The 19,133-nt window shown below is 42.1% G+C and overlaps 1 protein-coding gene across 12 annotated transcripts in view; it reads right to left on the bottom strand.

Moving 5' to 3' along the window:
- The window catches only part of dpr8 (defective proboscis extension response 8), a 306,666-nt gene that overhangs the window by 68,194 nt on the left and 219,339 nt on the right, over positions 1-19,133 (bottom strand). The gene's annotated exons all lie outside the window — the stretch shown is intronic.

The following is a 19,133-nucleotide window of genomic DNA, read 5'->3' as shown; positions in this document are numbered from 1 at the left end:
GACAAAACAAACGGTAAATTTTCGAATTTACATTGTACATAGGCAGCAAGACTAACGCACACAGGCGTTACATATAGCAAGGGATTGCAACAGTGTGTTTATAACGGGATCGTCGCGAAGGAATTTCAATTTTCGCTCACATTTTCTACAGGCATATTACATAGGCAAGACTAACGCACACAGGCGTTATATATAGCAAGGGATTGCAACAGTGTGTTTATAACGGGATCGTCGCGAAGGAATTTCAATTTTCGCTCATATTGAGAGAGGGAGATAGAGAGAGTACCAAAAAAGATTAGCAAATATTAGTGTCTCATACGAGAATAAACAGCAAATACATAAGCGATTGGCATAAGCATCCTGGCATTTTTAAATAGTACATAAGTATGAATTTTATGACCCGCATAAATCTTTTTGGTTCGCTTAGTAAATTCTGAATGCTCAATTAGATACTTTGTATTATAATTAATTAATATAAAAGTTAATAAGATTATGGATAGATCGAAACATAACATAATGACATGAAAACACTAACATGCATGAGCAAGGCAAACCCTTTCAAAAGTTCGATGTACTCTCTAAATGGAAAGGGCAGAGAGAGAGAACGAAAATAAGAAAAAATAAGTGCGCAACCATGCCTCATATTAAAATGCGTGCTTTCTGCTTGACCGCTCGCAGCGCACTGATTTTGGCATTAGATTTTTTCACTCCTCAACCCTCAAGCGACGGAGCCGAGCAAATACGAAGTGTTGACACGAAGATATATGCATGCAGAAACTCAAGTGCCTCGACGCCTGTATGCTTCGGTTAAATGTTGTATTCCTATTTACGTCTTATTTATTCTCATCCTTTTTACTTAATGGAGTGAGATATGAGGCATTGAGTCCATACGAACTCACATTCTATCAACTAGTTTGTATTCCCTCACTCACTCACTCAGTCTCAATTCAAGTGGACTCAATTTTGCTAGGTTATGAGTGCTGCCATGCAGCTCTCTATTATCTATTCAGCAGCGATATGCCTTTGCAAAGTCCAAACACATGTGCTTTAATTGTTTGAGACTTGGCCATGGAGTGAGCGCTTGCACATCGAACTCATCTTGTAAGCATTGCAAGCGCCGACATCACTCACTCTTGCACTTCGACCAACGTAACACTAAAGACAAAGGTGACCCACAGCAACATCTGCAGGATGATTCAAATGAGGCATCAGGTGCTAGCACAGTAGTAGCACTGACGAACGCCGTTAATACTTCAAAAGGTGGCAAGGGTGCAAATATGAGAAGTACACTGCCAACGGCACAGGTGTATGTGCGCAATTCTCGAGGACAAGACGTTCTTTGCCGCATATTATTGGCCTGCGGCTCGGAGTTGTCCTACGTTTCGGAACGGTGTATCCAGACATTGGGTCTGGCCCGTTCACACTCTCGCATCTCTATATCTGGAATATCATCAATCAAGGCAGAAACAACAAGAGGGCTCTGTTCACTACACATCAAGTCGCGAGTGTCAGATGCATCTCTTGTGGTCAAGGCACACGTGCTTGGAAACATTACTTCGACACTGATGAGAGAAACTATAAATGCAGCAGACCTCTCTATGTTTAGCGGCCACACCCTGGCAGACGCCGCATTTAATACCAACGCTTCAATCGACATTTTGCTTGGCAACGATCACATTTGGACGGTTCTTACTGGAGATAAGTTGAGTAATATCCAGGGGAACACAATTGCTATTGATTCAATATTTGGATGGATCATCACATCAGTGGTAGGAGCGTGCACAACTACAACTACGTCACTCCTAGCTACCATGGACATCAACAAATTGTTGCAACGGTTTTGGGAATTGGAAGAACTTCCATCGTGCACGTCTGCCAATAAAGAAGATGAGTTAGTGGAGACTCATTTCGTCCAAACACCCTCCCGTAATGCCGAAGGGAGATACATCGTCGAGCTACCATTCAAGCAAGGAAACACAGAGTTTGCAGACACCTATCATGGAGCCAAGTCTCGCTTCTTGGCAGTTGAGCGTCGTTTAATGAGGGATGCAGCTTTACGATCGAAGTATGTGCAATTCATGAGGGAGTACATACAACTGGATCACATGAAGGAGGTAGATGCAGAAGAAGACGCCACTTCGAAGAAGGTTTTCTACATGGCGCACCATCCGGTGCTAGGTGCAAAGCTGCGTGTGGTATTTGATGGCTCATTTCAAGACCAAGATGGTCGGTCTTTAAACGATGCACTTCATATTGGTCCATGTATACAACGCAATCTGTGTAACGTATGCATGAGGGTTCGAATGCACAAGTTTGTATTTTCGGCGGATATTGTGAAGATGTTTAGACAAATTTTGGTTGTACCTAAACATCAGGACTTTCAACGAATATTATGGAGAGAACATCCATCAGCACCATTGAAACATTTCAAACTCTGCACAGTTACATACGGGACTACGTCTGCGCGTCCGGGTGTTAGAACAACTTGCCAAGGACCACGAGCATGAGTTTCCTAGAGCAGCTATGATATTACTTGAGGATTTCTATGTGGACGATGTATTAACAGGAGCCATGACAGAGGAAGAACTTATTGACATTTAAACTGAGCTGGTTGCACTCATGTCACGTGCGCAATTGGAATTGGGAAAATGGATCTCTAATAGCACACGACTAAGCACTGCGCAAGGTGATAGAGTCAACATGTCAACAGCAATATCAAAGGTATGAGGACTACCCTGGGATCCTGGAGAAGACAACCTTGCATACAACATTGTATTATCGGAAACTGCAAGCTGTACAAAGCGACAAGTGCTATCCGATGTAGCACACATTTTTGATCCTCTGGGCATTTTGGCACCAGTGGTAGTCCAATTCAAGATTCTACTGCAAGAAATTTGGTTGCTTGATTTGGATTGGGACTTTGAACTTCCGATGAAACAGGCGCACTCTTGGCAGATGTATCGCAAGGACATTTCGTCGCTACAACAACTAAAGATACCTCGCTTCATAGACAGTCACATGGATCACACCGAGGTACATGCATTCTCAGACGCTTCGCTTAAGGCTTACTCTGCGGTCGTCTACAGCAGAGTTGAGTATAGTGACGGCTCTATAGGAGTATATCTTGTTGCTGCTAAGACTCGCGTCGCACCTTTAAAACTAGCAACGCTGCCACGCCTCGAACTGTGTGGAGCTCTACTCCTGACTAGACTTGTTAAGGCAATTCAAGCTAGTTTGGGCAAGAAGGAAGTGAAGGTACATATCCCTTGGAGACATTGTACTCATCAAGGATTCGCATACGTCTCCAGCAACATGGAACTTAGGACGCGTAATCGAAGTGTACCCAGGAGAGGATGGATTAGTACGGGCAGTTAAACTCAAGGTCGTTTCTGGAGAGATTATACGACCCATCACGAAGATAGCAGCTCTACCACATTCTGAAACGGAGTTTCAGGGGGGGCCGGGATGTTGAGAAACCATTTGTCATTTTTTTGCACATTTATCATTTTGTAGCATATTTGTCATTTTTTAGCATAATTTGTAGCTTTCATTATTATCGGCGAATGAAGAGCCGCATGGAGATCAATTATCGGTTAAGTCGATAAACTTATGTTAGTATTGAGTAAGCAAACGAACGGACAAGTTGAGCGTACCAGCAATTGGCTGTTATAGTTCATATTAAATAAAGAAATGTTTAATTATTCATCACTCGTTCTAAAAACTGGCTAAAATTGAGGAGTCTACGGCCATTTACAGTGCCCGAATTGCGACATTTATATGCGTCAGCCATCTATTTATGTATATGTACACATAAGTAGGCTTAATAGGCATTGATAGCACGGAAGGAAACATTTTTATAAAATTAATAAAAAAGCTAAAATAACAAAAATTTGCAATTTACAAAAAAGTGTTTTCAGCGGGATTTGAACTCGCACCCAACCCAAACAACATGTTTGTCAAAATAGCTAAAATAAAGATCGTCGGCGCTTCAGTCTACAGCACCACCGCGTCGTTTCGATCAAGAGTAGTTAAAACGAAATCACATTATTGTTATGACGCCGCATAGCAAAGAAAAGCCAGTGTAGCGGCTGGAAATTCAAAAACAATGCAAAGACAAATCAATCGCAACGGGATTCTTAGAATATGCTAGAGCACGCATTTATGTGTACATACATACACACATACAAATGAGCGCGTGTATAAGGCTGGAATGCTTGATGCTATGCGAACAGGCTTACATATATAATTATATATACATATGTATGTATTTGCGTATATGTATTTGAGGGCTATTTAAACTTATAAAATTATTCGACTAAGAAAAAAGTAATAAGTGCCATTCAGTCAAGCTCGCACCTTCCCAATAAAATATCTATTTTATAAAAAACGAAATATGCATGAAAAAATAAAAAAAATAACACAGTAAAGGTTCGAACCTCCCCTACTCTAACATTACTTGCGTAGCCCTTAGAACTCGAGCCACTGCTTTGCTCGAGCAATCAGTTGCTAAAATAGAATAGCTTAATAAGAGAGCGTCATCAGACAAAACTACAGTAACGGCTAGAAAGTCCAGAAATCAATCGAAATTCTAAGAATGTGAGATAAGGCGCGCTTCTGTCTGTACGCATAGAATAGACGATGAGTGTGTGCACAAGCATAGGAAAATCGCGCTGATCTGCTGTTAGCTTGAAGCCGGTATCCAATGTATGGATATAAATATATAATAAAAATCAAAATTGTATAAATTATATATGTATGTAATTTGAATGCAATAGCTATCGATGATTTTCCAATTTTAATGGCATCATGCCGTGTTTTTTGCTGCGCACTAGACTTGAAAATTGCACTATATACTCTGGTTGACAGCGTTTGGGCTGTGAATGAGTCTTCTGCTATCGGTATCGCCCGATTGCAACGTTCTTACTTGTTATTAATTGCGCAAGTGTGACACCTAGTGACAAAACTTTTCGCGCTTGAAAAAGAAAAGGAAAGAGAAAAGCCCTGACGCCAAAAACAGTGACGCTATTGCCCCCCTCTCTTGCACCACTGGATTCTACCACCGGGGTACTCCACGAACCGCCGCGCAGTAAGTCTCTGGTAGCTTTCGAGGTCGCTGGGTACGTTGCGCCCACAGCATACACGTTTTCTTTAGATATTTCCACTTTCGCAGGGAAAAACTCGGAACAAGCTATAGTCAACGATGGATCATAATAACATGACCGCACTCCACGAAAACGCAACTCGAACTCCTGTATGCCTGGGTGTGCGTGCGTGTGTGTGTGTGTGTGTGTGTGTGTGTGTGTGTGTGTGTGTGTGTGTGTGTGTGTGTGTGTGTGTGTATGTATGCCTGTGTGTGCGTGCGTGCGTGTGTGTGTGTCCGTGTTTCTTGTGTAAACTGAAAGACGCGAAAAATTATTGAAATAGCTAACACTCCAAGGGTTCAGGGCATCTCGTAGTCGAGCAGTCTCGACTAGCGCTTTCTTACTTGTTTACGTTTGAAACATAACGCCAAAAGTCGTCTAGCGGTACCGTTTCCTCTTGGTTAGAGCTACGTTTGCTTCTTCGTCGGTGTCACTTGTTTAAATTTCCATTTTTTGTACATTCACATTTATTTTTTTCCTTCAATTTCAAGCACAAATTCGAAAGTAAGCGATGCCAATCTTTTTGCAATTTAGCGCTGCTAGCCCATTGAAAACGGCATTCGTAAACATATCGAAAACGGAATTTAGTGCTGCTAACCCAATATAAATCAATATCATCTTTTTTATTTAATTCATATTATATTGATATTACCCAAAACTTGTAGGTTTTAGGGTATTTTGCAATATTTTTTAAAAGTACGAAGTTTTAGTCTCATCACACCTAGGCACGAAGATATTTAAAATACGGAGATCTACGTGAAAAGACGGAGGGTTGGCAGCCCTGCTCCAGGGAGCGACGTGGGGAACGTTTAAACACCAATTACTGTAATTTTTCCTCCCTCCTCGATATTTCAAACGCCTTGTAGCGCGTCGACGAGCCATTTCAAGATTATTTCATCGGCTTACGGGCGATAATGCAGAGAGCCGGGTTACCGGAGGCGGAACAGCTGGAGCGGCCTGGAGAGCCGAACGATTACGGACCTGACGCGGCTAGCGGTTACGTATAAGGAGCTATGCGAATTGGAGGGCCAGAGTGAGCCACCGAAGAGATTGCTTCCAGGAACCTACGCGCCTCTGCCAAGGGATATGGCGGAGGCCAAACAATCCACATCCCCAAAACAGAAGAACTAGTACGCATACGGAAAGGGCGGATCGCCGTGTCAGTGACGATCGCCGGATACCCATTAGCCGGCACCATTGATACCGGAGCGACGCGAAGCTTCATCGGGTTGAACACGGCTGAGAAGTTGAAGCTGACACGGGTTGCGCTGGCCGATGCACAGTGGTTCTTTTTGCGTTTATTTTGGCATAAAGTCTACATTTTAAGCTATTGAAGTGAAATTTCGTTTGTATGCATTTTTCATGTTTCTTTAATGTTCCACTTAGTTTTATGGAATTTGGAGCATTTTTTCAAATGGCTGTCATACAAAATTAAAAACAAGTAAGAAGACTAGTCGAGACTGCTCGACTAGGAGATACCCTGAACCCTCTAATCTGATATTCTAATCAGTCTGCACTTCTTTTAAACACACATACATACACACGCACGTATTAGAACGCGCTCTGCTAACTGCGCAGTAAGCAGCGACTGCGCTTGGGCTGCACTGTAGTGTGGGCAACATTATAAGAATTTATTTGTTGAATAATTTAATTTCTAGACGTACAATCTTAATGAAACTTTCAGAGCGTAATCATATGGTGAAAATTTTTCCAATTCCAATTACATTCCAAAGCACACGTCTCTAGAACTTGAAATACGCCTTTTTCAAAGGTGAGGGTGAAGGAGTGGATATAGGGGTAGGGGGTAAATTACAACAAAAATCGAAATTATATAAAATATATATAAGTCTACATTTAAAATTTACAAGCTCCAGCTTTAAAGGTGTAGGCGATATAATTAAATAACTAGCTTTCGATAAGGTTTTTGATCGATAATAAAATATCGGTAGTAGTTATCGATATATAGAGAAAAACTTGATATGCGCGTGATATACACGGGCCTAGGAAATTTCAAGTCTCTAACTCTTATATCTTCTGAGATCGACGCGTTCATACATACGGACGGACGGACAGACAGACGGACAGGGCCAAATCGACTCAGCTCGTCGCCCTGAGAATACATATACTTTGTGGGGTTTGCCACGCCTCCTTGTGCTTGTTACATACTTTTAACAAAACCATTTTACCCTGATTTCCCATTTTCAATGGGTTCAGGGTATAAAAACTAAAACAAACAAGTTTTTTACATAAGTCATTATGAAAGATACTCAGTTCTCTTGAAGTTCAAAATATTCATCTTCTGAAGCAATAACTTCAAGTCCATCCTGTTCTTCATAATCTTCATCTTCATCTTCTTCTGGATCAGTATTGCTGGACTGCATTTCAAAATGTCGTGCTATTAACAATGATATTACTTCTTTTGGCTTCGTCTTTCTTTTTATTGAGTTTGGTCGCTGCTTTAAGTAGATACTAGATAAAAATGGATCAGAACTATCTATGGATCTGTTGAAGACGTCTGTGATGTTATCTAGTCGACTACATTTTCTTGAGTGGGCTCTTCTGTCGCGCTTGTATATTTTATTTCGGGATTCCGATGCATGTTCCCCAAGGCAGCCTACGGGAACTATGCACGTGTCTATTATTTGGTGCCCATGTATATACTTTTTCTGATAAGCCACAAAAACTTTAGCACAGAAAGCTTTAAACTTTTCTGAGTCTATATCGTACTCGCAATTAATCCTTGTTAATATAGTCTGAAAGCTTTTTAAAATATCAAGTCAAAATCAAGAATTGATGACAATAAATCTGGATTGGAAAATGCTCTTCTCGATGTGTTGCCATCATTGGAGCTCCCACTGCCATTTGTCCACATTCACTGCCATACCTTTCATCATTTTTAGCTGTAAAATTTTTTTCGTATTTTTAATTTAATCTTGTCGGCGTCTTTGACATGCCAGTTTTTGAACCCAATTCTATATGAGATTTTTATAACAAATTCGAAAAAGTTTTTGGTCTATTTTTTGCAATATGTGATGTTTCACTGCGTCACGTGAACGTGAACCAGCTCCACCCGCTTAAACACATGTTGTACTACAAAATGTTGATTTTTTTGAAAACGTGTGGATTCGGACAAAAATGGTTAGTTTCTTATTAATCTGCACACTTTTGTTAATACCATCTCACATTAAACTTTTTGCAACGCTTTGCCATGCAAAAGTACTGATCCACGAAACACAAATACACTTGTTAAACTCAATCTAAAACAAGTAAGAACGTTGCAATCGGGCGATACCGAAAGCAGAAGACTCATTCACAGCCCAAACGCTGTCAACCAGAGTATATAGTGCAATTTTCAAGTCTAGTGCGCAGCAAAAAACACGGCATGATGCCATTAAAATTGGAAAATCATCGATAGCTATTGCATTCAAATTACATACATATATAATTTATACAATTTTGATTTTTATTATATATTTATATCCATACATTGGATACCGGCTTCAAGCTAACAGCAGATCAGCGCGATTTTCCTATGCTTGTGCACACACTCATTGTCTATTCTATGCGTACAGACAGAAGCGCGCCTTATCACACATTCTTAGAATTTCGATTGATTTCTGGACTTTCTAGCCGTTACTGTAGTTTTGTCTGATGACGCTCTCTTATTAAGCTATTCTATTTTAGCAACTGATTGCTCGAGCAAAGCAGTGGCTCGAGTTCTAAGGGCTACGCAAGTAATGTTAGAGTAGGGGAGGTTCGAACCTTTACTGTGTTATTTTTTTTATTTTTTCATGCATATTTCGTTTTTTATAAAATAGATATTTTATTGGGAAGGTGCGAGCTTGACTGAATGGCACTTATTACTTTTTTCTTAGTCGAATAATTTTATAAGTTTAAATAGCCCTCAAATACATATACGCAAATACATACATATGTATGTATATATAATTATATATGTAAGCCTGTTCGCATAGCATCAAGCATTCCAGCCTTATACACGCGCTCATTTGTATGTGTGTATGTATGTACACATAAATGCGTGCTCTAGCATATTCTAAGAATCCCGTTGCGATTGATTTGCCTTTGCATTGTTTTTGAATTTCCAGCCGCTACACTGGCTTTTCTTTGCTATGCGTCGTCATAACAATAATGTGATTTCGTTTTAACTACTCTTGATCGAAACGACGCGATGGTGCTGTAGGCTGAAGCGCCGACGATCTTTATTTTAGCTATTTTGACAAACATGTAGTTTGGGTTGGGTGCGAGTTCAAATCCCGCTGAAAACACTTTTTGTAAATTGCAAATTTTTGTTATTTTAACTTTTTTATATTTTATTAATTTTATAAAAATGTTTCCTTCCGTGCTATCAATGCCTATTAAGCCTACTTATGTGTACATATACATAAATAGATGGCTGACGCATATAAATGTCGCAATTCGGGCACTGTAAATGCCGATTGCCACGCCCCTAGTGGTCGTAGACTCCTCAATTTTAGCCAGTTTTTAGAACGAGTAACCGGTTACCTAAATGCAAAATTTGAATTCTTACGCTCAAAAAATGTGAAAATTACAGGGTATTTTTCGATATGCCACGCCCCTAAAGAGGCTTAAAAATTATTTTTGGGGCATCGATAGAGGAGGCCACCAGTAACTTAACTATCCAAATTTGAAGCTTCTAGCTCTTAAACTGTAGGAGATATAAGCTTTTGCGGTTTGCCACGCCCCCTATAGGCGGACATATATCTACCATAGCTCGTTGGACGTGGGTGGTCAACCCGCGTATATATACAACATTTCAGGTCTCTAGCATAGTGCCTCAAATATAGCAGAATTCGAAAAATCACTATATCTTCAGGTCCGATTTGCCACGCCCCTAGTGGGCGTAGATACATAATATTTTCACCTATCTTCATAGAATTAAAACATCAGCTTACATGCAAAATTTCATTCTAGGTTTATAACTTTAGAAGATACAGTTTTATCCGATTTGCCAAGCCCCTAATGGGCGGAGATATATCCGCCATAGCTTGCGATCTTGGCTGATCGGCGCGGACCTACATACCAAATTTCAGCTTTCTAGCTCTTCAACAAACTGATTTCTGGTATATCGGAAATTGCATTTTCCGATTTGCCACGCCCCTAGTGGGCGGATCGGGAAAATTTTAACACTTTATAAATCGGAGAAATACACGAGTATGTGTTCCAAATTTCAAGTCTCTAGCTTCAATAGCGCCGAAATAGATTGCGTTCATACGGACAGACGGACAGACGGACAGACGGACGGACATTGCACAAAACCAATATACTCATTTCACTTTCGTGAATGAGTCTAAATACACATATATAGAAAAAGGTACAATTGGACAGAAACACAGAACAAGACCACAACTAAGGCTGAGCTATAATTTTACATACAAAGACAATCGTTTTCCATAGTAATTGCTTCAATTGTCTGGAAACTTTCAGCAGAGCAAATAATTAAAGTGGAGAAATATTTCCCGCCAATTTCAGCCAAAACATGTTTTACATACATCTGCTGACTTTAACAGTACTCACACAGAAAAGTATAACTTTATAGGTCAATGTTAAATAATTTTTTACCTAACTAGGGGCATGGACTACTTGGGTGCCATGGTCAGTGAGCAGACTATCGGATGGACATAGGAAGGGAGTCATAACAAATCCCATTCCAAAAGCCGCAGCATCACGGAAGCGCCGGGTCGATATGCCGCCAGACAGCAACCGAACAGAGGGGACACCGGCGTCGAAGAGACGAGTGGTCCACCAATCTCAATCGGAGGCGATGGACGCAGTCGAAGGGACGAGGCCGCCAAGTTCAGACGAGGAGAATCCAGCAAAAGATGACCCAGCAGTTGTGGAGTTCCTAACGGAGGAATTCTGTAGATTCTACGACCTCAAAGGGACCACGACCATCATATAGCACAAAATCACGATGAAAGACGACAAACCGATCAAGCAACGATACTACCCGAAGAATCCAGCCGTGCAGCGAATCATCAACGAGCAGATAGATGAGTTGCTGGTACAGGATTGCATCGAACCTTCCCGGAGTCCCCACAGCACGCCGATAGCGCTCGTGCGTAAGAAAAACATACAGTGGCGCATATGCGAGGACTATCGGCAGCTTAACGAACGCTCCATTCCCGATGCACACCCACTCCTGAAGATGACACACATATTAGACTATGGCACGCAAAATATATATCAACATTATATCTGAAGAATGGCTATTGGCAAATCCCGATGGCCAAAGAGAGTCGGGAGTGTACGGCGTTCACGGTACTGGGGCGAGGTCTTTTCCATTGGAAAGTAATGCCTTTTGGCCTGCACTCTGCTCCGGCCATTTTCCAACGCGCGCTGGACACCATCATCGGGCCGGAGATGGAGCCCTACGCGTTCGCCTACCTGGACAATATAGTAGTGGTGGCAGAGACTTTCGAGCAACACATGAGGATCTTGAGGGAGGTATTCCGTCGCCTCCGAGAGTCCAATCTCCGACATAACCCCGATAAATGCGCATTCTTCAGAAGGAAAATCACGTATCTTGGGCATATGATTAGCGACGAGGGCATTCATACGGACCTGGAGAAGATAGTAGCCGTGCAGAACTTGAAACCACCGGCGATTCGTCCCAAACTTTGCCAATATCGTACAGCCAATGACCACACTCCTAAAAAACGGTCGAAAGCGGGAATGGGACGCCCGGCAACGAAACGCCTTCGAGGAGCTGAAGCGGAAACTGATGGAAGCCTCGGTGTTGGCTTGCTCGGGCTTCAGCAACGATTTACTCTACAGACGAACGCTAGTGACCACGGCTTGAGAGCGGTACTTACAGAGGAGGAAGACGGACAGGAGAGGGAAGTGGCGTATGCCAGTCGACGGTTGGCACCACCGGAAATAAACTACACTACAACCGAAAAGGAATGCCTGGCCATAGTATGGGCCATCCGGAAGCTGCGCTGCTATTTGGAGGGGTATGAGCTCACCGTGATAACGGACTATCTGGCACTCAAGTGGCTGAACTCAATTGAGAGTCCATCGGGCGGGATAGCCAGTTGAGCCCTGGAACTCCATCAGCTTCGACGTGCAATAACGCCGGGAAAAGCAGAACGTTGTGGCGGACGCTTTGTCCCGACAACCGATGACGGAGCTCAGCCTCGCCAAGGAGGAAACTCCCAGCTGCCGTGGTGGACGCGAATGATGGAACAGGTCAAGGACGATCCCAATCAGTACCCGAACTACCTCATTACTAACAGACAACTGTATCGTCGATCACGAGGACGACCGCAAGAGGAGGAACACACCCCATGAAAACTCTGTGTCCCACGGGACTCTTGAGGCAGAGTTCTCCAAGAGTGCCACGACCAACCGTCAGCAGGGCACCTAGGGATCAGACGGCGATGAGGGTAGCACAACGCTACTACTGGCCGGGATACTTCCGGGACGTGGCCACACACGTCCGCCATTGCTCGACGTGTCAGGCCTACAAAGTGAGTCAACCACAATCTCTGTCTCTGAGGGATAGGATAATAAGCCGTTTCGGAGCTCCGAGAACTCTTGTGTGCGACAACACAACACAATTCACCAGACATTTAGAGCCTTCACTCAGCAAGCAGGCATTGAGCTACAACAACGCTCGGCTAGAGGCCGACATTACTGAAGCCCTGACGAGAGAAACCCCAACACCTGCCCAACCCGCCCCTATTATCAACCACACCGAAGATAAACCTTCCAGTCTTGCACCCCACCCTCGTTTGAAGGAGTCACTTCTGTGTGGACCCTGTCGGACGACAGTGGGTAGGGCGGCGGTAAGGAGGCAACACTCGAGGGGAATTTTCCGGACGAAAAAGAAGATAACCAGCCCACACCCCGACTCCTCATACCACCTACCATCTTCGCGGACCCGGGTAGCCATCAAGGAGAGGGCCACCACGCGCAACGACGACGCCACGAAAAGGCAGAGGAGTCAGATCTTCAAGCCCCTGGGACCGCGGAATGCTGGGCTACCGCGCCTGAAAGATAGTTCATGGAGGAGGCCAGGCTGCCCCGAGACCTCGTAGCGCACAAGACGCTAGAAATGCAGAAGCCGGCATCGAAGCTCATACGCTATGCGTGCACATTCAGCAATGGCCGCTACCGGGTCAGTCGGGCCTAAACCGGGCAGCGAGCGATACCTCGGCTGGACAGAGAGACGACCGCGACTACCCCTCGGTAACAAAAAAAAAAACAAGTAAGAAAGCTCTAGTCGAGAGTGCCCGACTACGAGATCCCCTGAACCCATCGAGCAATAGCTGTTTCAATCATTTTTCGCGACTTTCTGCTTACACAACGCACGCACACGCACACGCACACATACAAACACACTTCAATCGCATAAAAAGCTGGTTGACAGGAGCTAGGCTCGAGCTTGCGGCGCGCAAGACGGAAGTCGTCCTAGTAAGCAGTCGCAAAAAAGTGGAGACTGCCAATATAAGGATACGCAGCGTCAGCATCGCGTCAAAGTGGGCGATTAAGTGTCTTGGCGTCATGTTAGACACAAGATTAACTTTCCGCGAGCACTTAGAATATGTGCATAAAAAGGCAGCTGATTCTTGTAGAGCTCTCTCAAGAATTATGCTTAACACGCGGGGACCTAAACAGCAACGACGTCTTCTTCTAATGAGCGTCATTAGGTCTGTCATCCTCTATGCTGCGCCAATATGGTCAAGAGCGATGGCAACGCCGAGCTACAGCCGGGACATTTGCGCGATCTACAGGCTGAGCGCAATCAGAGTCAGCTGCGCTTTCAGGACTATCTCCGATGATGCGGCGCTTGTCATAGCCGGCATGGTGCCACTGGAGTACCTGGTTGCCGAAGCCGTGGAGCGGAATTTGCATGCGCCTGTGCGACACAACGCTATCTGGGCAAACAGCATTACACGATGGCAAAGGAAGTGGAATAGCTCAGCTAAAGGGCGGTGGACGCACAAGCTCATCCCGGAGGTTAACTTCTATCTTTCGCAGGTCCTCTCGGGCCATGGATGCTTTCGGAGCTATTTGAAGCGCTTTGGTCATGAGGAAACTGACGAGTGCCCCTGGTGCGGGCGAAGGCATGTGGAAGACGCCATCCTTTTCGTATGTGGACGGTTCCTGGAGGAGAGGCGTCGTCTAGAAGTGGCACTGGCCACTCCATCAGAACGGACAACATAATCAACGCCATGCTGGAATTGGAGGAAGCTTGAAGAATCATATCTTTGCCCCAGTATCGGAGGCCATGCCCCCGTATTATAATAGTTTTAAGCCATTTTATAGCATTAAGAACCAATTAATAAAATCGTGGAGTATTAACAAAATATTATTTAAGCTAAACGGATTTATCCATTTTATTCATATAGTGTAGGGTAGCAGTAGAGCAACGCAGCAGCGGACGGAAGCAACGACAACACGGACGCGGACAGAGAATAACAGAGAAAATCTAACGGCGCCCAGCAAACGCACAGCCTGCATGGCAACAACAACAATAACGAAGGCGGAGCAATAAAGCAATAGCGTAGCATCGAACAGCAAAGACGACAAAACGGACAGCGACAGAAAACGACATTGAGAAATCAAAACAACAACCGAGTATAATTTACACTCCTTGGCCGGCAATGCACACAAATCGGTATAGTAATAGCAACAACAGCAACGAGCAATACAGCGACATAGCGCAGCATCGAACAGCAACAACAACGAAACGGACAGCGACAGAAAACGACGCTGGAAATCTAACAGCACCTCTCTTTCCCGCACAACATAAAGAGAGCAGGAGCGCATAGTTGCGTGAGCACTAAAGCTTTTGCGCTGTTGAGCGCACACCACACAGTATAGCGGCGAAGAGAAAAAGCGCAGAGCGACACTAAAAGTAAAAGTTTTTGCACAATATAACACATACAAATACAGCAAGATCGCATAACTGCGCTGAGAATCGCACACAGCGCTTGTCAATGTATACAGCCACTCCGCGCCGGGCAGAATCAAAAGCTCAGAGTTCTGAAAACTGGAATTGAACGGTCGTATCCAAGGAATAAATCCCAGACATTCCCCATGACGCCTCCCGCTGCTAAGCGCCAGTGAGCCGACACATTTTACATGACACTTGTTTTTATACCCTGAACCCATTGAAAATGGGAAATCAGGGTATAATGGTTTTGTTGAAATGTATGTAACAGGCAGAAGGAGGCGTGGCAGACCCCACAAAGTATATATATTCTTGATCAGCGGACGAGCTGAGACGATTTGGCCCTGTCCGTCTGTCTGTCCGTCCGTGCCTATGTATGAACGCGTCGATCTCAGAAGATATAAGAGCTAGAGACTTGAAATTTTTTTTCCTAGATCCGTGTATATCCGATATTTTATTATCGATCAAAAACCTTATCGAAAGCTAGGTTTTTAATTACATCTCCTACACCTTTAGAGCTAGAGCTTGCAAATTTTTAATGTAGACATATGTATTTTATATAATTTCGATTTTTGATATAATTTACCCCCCACCCCTATATCCACCCCCTCACCCTCACCTTTGTAAAAGTCGTATTTCAAGTACTAGAGACGTGTACTTTGGAATGTATATACATTTTCACCATATATTACACCCTGAAAGTTTCATTAAGATTGTACGTCTAAAAATTAAATTATTCAACAAATAAATTCTTATAATGTTGCCCACACTGCAGCGCAGCCCAAGCGCAGTCGCTGCTTACTGCGCAGTTAGCAGAGCGCGTTCTAATACGTGCGTATGTATGTATGTGTGTCGAAAAGAAGTGCAGACTGATTAGAATATCAGATTAGATGGTTCAGGGTATCTCATAGTCGAGCAGTCTCGACTAGAGTCTTCTTACTTGTTTTTCTTAAGTGAGGGCGAGTGCCGAATTAATGAGGAGTGTTAATCGAGATCATTAGTGAAGTGAAGCGAAATAAATGGCACGCCTCCTTCTGCCTGTTACATACATTTCTGAACGAATACACTTTACTATGTTGGTGTTTAGTTTTGTATTGAATCTTTATTCTGCTGGGCCCGGGTTTTTATACCCAGACTCATGTATAATTTCAACCATTAAATCTAGTGGTTCTATTGCTGAGTGTGTAAGGCTCAGCATTGGTCTATTACATATTATTATTTTATTGCTGAGTTTATAAGACTCCGCGTTGGCTTATTAGCTATTCTTATGCTATCGCTGAGTTTGTAATGCTCAGCGCTCGCCTCTTACGTACTCTAATCGCTAAGGGTCAGGGTCATAATTTGTGCCCAGTTTGACAGTTCACACTTGAAACATATGTTATTTATTTTATGCTAGCCGTCGAGTGCATAGCGCGTACTTTCCCCTACTTATCATATTTTTATGTTCATGCGTGAACATTCTGCGGGGTGCCGAAGTGTGTAATGTCCAGAACTGGTATCTGTGGATTTACAGCAACTCATATCCTTATTCTCTTCCTGAATATGGATCTATAAATACTCCCAAAGTTACTGCATCCTCTCTGGCTGCAGCCATTAGGACATTGAAATCATCTTTCTCTCCTGGTGCTGATAATATTCCTAGTTGTGTGATTAAAGAGTGCAGTGTTTCTCTTCAGTCACAATTACTAAAATTGTTTAACTTATCCTTGGATACTTCTGTGTTCCCTTCAATCTGGAAAGAATCTTTCATTATTCCCTTATATAAAAAAGGTGGAAGATCTGATATTTCCAATTATAGAGGCATCGCGAAATTATCTGCTATTCCGAAGTTATTTGAGAAAATCATAACATCGGCCTTGCAGCATTTTTGCAAATCGATTATTCAACCATCTCAACATGGTTTTGTTCAAAATCGATCTACGTCCTCTAATTTACTTGAGTTCACTTCGCTTGTTAATGACAGCTTTTCCAAAAAAATGCAAACCGATGTTATTTATACGGACTTCAGTAAAGCATTTGACTCAGTACATCATCACATACTAATTCTTAAGCTTGAACGCTTAGGATTTTCACCCAGTCTTGTCTCTTGGATTTCATCCTATTTAACCCAAAGAGTCTTGCTGAGAACAGCTATGTCTAAACTTATCTTTGTTTCGTCTGGTGTACCTCAGGGTAGCCATTTGGGCCCATTGCTCTTTTCCCTTTTTATAAACGACCTTCCTAGTTGTATCTCGTACTCCACTATATTTATGTATGCTGAACCCAAAGAGTCTTGCTGAGAACAGCTATGTCTAAACTTATCTTTGTTTCGTCTGGTGTACCTCAGGGTAGCCATTTGGGCCCATTGCTCTTTTCCCTTTTTATAAACGACCTTCCTAGTTGTATCTCGTACTCCACTATATTTATGTATGCTGATGATGTAAAACTTTGCCTTCCATACTCCAGGGCAAATGGACATCTTCACCTTCAAGATGACCTAAATGCATTTCAACTTTGGTGTGTGGCAAACCAGCTTGACCTAAATTGCTCAAAGTGTATGACAATGACCTTCAGTCGTACCGTTCCTCTAATTGTTGATTATAAAATTAGCAATATTTCCTTACGACGCATCTTTACAGACAAAGATCTTGGTGTGTTCTTTGACTGTAAACTTAACTTTAATCTTCATATTTCTACCATCATTAATAAAGCCAAAAGTGTGCTTGACTTTATTAAACGTTGGTCTAAGGAATTTAAAGATCCTTTTATTACCAAGCGCTTATTTACTTCGCTTGTGCGTCCTATTCTAGAGTATTGCTCTGTCGTATGGTCTCCGCAACATAAACTGTATCAGGATCGTATCGAATCGGTCCAAAAACAGTTTCTTCTCTTTGCCTTAAGAGACCTTAGATGGGACAGTAATTTACGATTACCGTCTTATCATAGTAGGCTCCAGCTAATTGATCTTCCATCGCTAACCAATCGCAGAACAATTTTAGGAATTGTTTTTCTGCATAAATTGATTAGTGGTGATATTGATTCGTCCTCTTTGTTGGGTCGTCTAAATTTTTTGGTTCCGTCCCGAGCAACTAGACACTATCGTCCGCTTCATTTACCTGTGTGCACTAGGGATTATTCTTTGCACAGTGCGTTTCATGTTCTTTGTGTTAATTTTAATAAATATTATCACGTTTTTTCCTTAGAGCTCTCTCCTCCTAAAAAAAAAAGTGTACTATCAGCTTATCTTAGGGAAATCACTCACAGTGCCCAGGCATAAGCATTGGCATACGTTTTTGCTGCTAATGTTGTGTTAGGGATTTCTCAATTCTATTCTTATACTCTATTTTTGGCTCTTCCCTTTCTCTTTTCTTTTTATTATTTCTTATTCTTTTTATTAACTTTTCTTGCAACTTCTTTTATTACCGTCCTTTTTCTTTTTCTATACTTTATCTCTTCTTATTTTATTCTTTTTTTTTTATTATTGTTTTTTTTTTAACTCCTTTTATTTATTTATTTTTTTTTTATACAATATTATTATTACTTTTTTATTTTTATTATTATTTTAAGAATTATTTTAATTATGCTAGATATTGTTAATAACCAACATTTTAATATTTTATTTTTTTAAGTTTCTTACTAACACTTTCTTTTCATAGCTTCAATAGTATCACTGACCATATTTGGCTGTGAGACGTGGGCATAGCCGGCCGGACTGGCAAATAAAATACCCCCATCGGGTTGGTGTTACTATTTGAAATTATATCGTGTACTTTGTATAGGCTTTTTTAAATTAAAATTGACTCTCGTTTTTGTCAATAGCTGTGAGGCGGCGCCCCAGTTACCGCCTCACGATTATTTGAAATGAAGAATGTTTATTTTTTATGAAAGAGAGAGGAGATGTTGATTTACGAATTGGAATTAAGAGAATGAAGAAATGTTTATTTTTGGGTTGAAATGAAGAAATGTTTATTTTTATTGGAATCGAAGAAACGTTTGTTGTTATTGAATTGTTATCGGAATTTATGAAATAGTTAGTTTATTTTGTAGTCATTAAGATTTAGAGTTAAGTTAGT

The sequence above is a fragment of the Drosophila arizonae genome, chromosome X (assembly GCF_054131065.1).
Source record: "Drosophila arizonae isolate 15081-1271.41 chromosome X, UAZ_ARI_1.0, whole genome shotgun sequence".
In the NCBI taxonomy this organism is placed as follows: Eukaryota; Metazoa; Arthropoda; class Insecta; order Diptera; family Drosophilidae; genus Drosophila; species Drosophila arizonae.
Note: the sequence above shows the minus strand (reverse complement) of the source record. Positions and strands in the feature narration are given on the sequence as shown.